This window comes from Egretta garzetta, unplaced genomic scaffold (genome assembly GCF_000687185.1).
Source record: "Egretta garzetta isolate BGI_Z169 unplaced genomic scaffold, ASM68718v1 scaffold384, whole genome shotgun sequence".
Classification (NCBI taxonomy): Eukaryota; Metazoa; Chordata; class Aves; order Pelecaniformes; family Ardeidae; genus Egretta; species Egretta garzetta.
In genome coordinates this window covers 645,197-647,336 of record NW_009259496.1, presented here as the reverse complement: position 1 = coordinate 647,336, position 2,140 = coordinate 645,197, and the positions used below count along the sequence as shown (strand labels likewise).

The 2,140-nt window shown below is 57.1% G+C and overlaps 1 protein-coding gene across 1 annotated transcript in view; it reads left to right on the top strand.

The window, feature by feature from the left end:
* ST8SIA3 (ST8 alpha-N-acetyl-neuraminide alpha-2,8-sialyltransferase 3) overlaps positions 1 to 2,140 on the top strand; it is a 14,172-nt gene that overhangs the window by 10,138 nt on the left and 1,894 nt on the right. The gene's annotated exons all lie outside the window — the stretch shown is intronic.

The following is a 2,140-nucleotide window of genomic DNA, read 5'->3' as shown; positions in this document are numbered from 1 at the left end:
CGCCTCCCCTCCCCACCCGCCCTGAGGCTCTCCCCTTCCCCCCAGGATTTAAGAAACTACAACCGGGGACCGCTAAATACGCTGAGCTCTGAGTGAGAGGCAGCGGTGAGGGACAAAGGCTGAATCAGAGCATTTCCCCAGATGGTTGCAGCTACCTTGGAAGAACAGATTACTTCAGAGCAGGACACCGGGCTGCAACGTGCATTATTTTACCAAGCAGAACGTGACCCACTTTCCCCGTATGTGAGCAAAATTGTCATTACTGCAAGAGCAATGGCTGGGTTTTCAAACCTTGAAACAAATCAGAGTGTAGCAGCCATGAAATGCCATGTTCATGGAGGCCAACACACACCCAGCTAAACTTCCCAGCTACCGGCAGCTCTGAGCAAGTGCAGCGCCGCGCTGCCTTCCAGCACTGCTCCGGCTGAGGGGGCGGGCAGAGCCGGGGCTTCGGATGGGGCCTTCGGGCCCGAATCCACCGGAGACACTCTCTTTGTGCATCGCCGCCCGCCTGCTGTTGCCCGGTTGCGCTGACTTTCCTGCTGTGTGGCAATGGAAAGGGTTTCTCGGTGCCTTCAGCTTCCTCAGAGCTGCTCTGTGCTTAATGGGAAGTAAAAATCTGCTTTCAGTTTCCTCCCTGTGATGTGAACCTGGTGGTGTCCGGCCAGCTTCTTACTTACCAGCTTTACTGGGAGATACAGCGATACATAGGGGAGCGATGAGGGAAGGAACGGGAGGAGCCAGGAGATAAATACCTGGCTCCAAGCCTGGTGTGAGGAGCGGAATTTGGGGTTTTTTGAGCATGGGTTGGCCTGCACACCACCAGGCCTGCTGGCAAACGATGGGGTACACCAGGCTCCACAGGGCAAAAGGATGCTTGCCACAAAGTGAGCGGGGCTGTAGACTGGATTTGAAGGGGAGGGGGATGAAACGAGGCTTGCTAGAAATGAGCCTGGGGATGGCACGCCAGCGTGTGAGGGACGGCGTGCCAGCGAGGCCCCTTGGCTGGCCACCTGAGAGGAGGTGGCGCGTAGTGATCCAAGCGGCAGCAAAGACACACAGGTTGTCGATGGGTTAGTGTCAGCTGCGATTAGGCACTTGGGAATCAAGACCTCTCCCCGCAGAGGAGCGGCGGGATCGTTAGCCCAACTGAGGCGCATCCGTACCAATGCTCGCAGCACGGGCAACAAACAGGGGGAAGTAGAAGCCATCGTGCAGCAGGAAAACCATGGTATGGTTGCCATCACAGAAACATGGTGGGAAAGGAAGGAAAACATTTAGCCATTTAAGACAGCTATTACCACCCCGGACTGCAATTCTGTCCTGAGGCGTGCCGGCTGGGCCAGGGGCTCGGCTCACACCCCCCGCCGGAGCAGCAGGAACCCCGGCCCCTCGGCTCTCTCCGGTCACAAGTCGGGGCTGCGGTGGGCGCTGCGGGGTGAGTTGTGGCCTCCTAGTGCTGGCAAACGCTGCCCGCTTCCCCCAGGGAGCCGTGGGCCACGGAGAGGAGGCGTCGCTTTGCCTGCCCCGTCCTTTCCCGGCAACCGCCGCTCCGCATTGCCTGGCACCGGCAGCTCACCCTTCATAGGCCTGCCTCTGTGCCACCCCTCTGGTGACCCCAGCTAATGCCTCGGGATCTGCCTCTGCGCTTGTCCGTTAGCCATAGCCCATAATGAGGGCACCCAGTGGGACTCCGTTAATGCTTAGACACCGGAGGATGCGAGCTGGAGGAAGGGTTGGTTGTTTTCCATAAACACGAGGAAATAAAGTGGTATTGGTTTTCTGATTTTATGCCCTGCAAGGGAAATTCCTGAGCAGGGCTGGTTTTGTTTGGTTTTTAAGCATCCCTAATAACCCTTGTAAAAATGCCAGCGTGCTTTCCCAAATAAGACATTAAGGAATTATGTTTACATAAACGGAGACAGCGACAGTCACTCGGTTTTGTGACTCAAAGCTTCTTAACGAGAAGGCAGAAAACACATGCACTTAAAAATCGGCTCCCGTTAATTCAGCTGAATACCCTGGGCTGCCTGGTTTTGCTTGGCACGCCTGACGCCAAACACATACCCGTCCTTGCCAGAGGCGCGCGGTCCGGTGCCGAGAGCGACGCGCACGCCGGGAGCACCCGCACGGGCGGAGC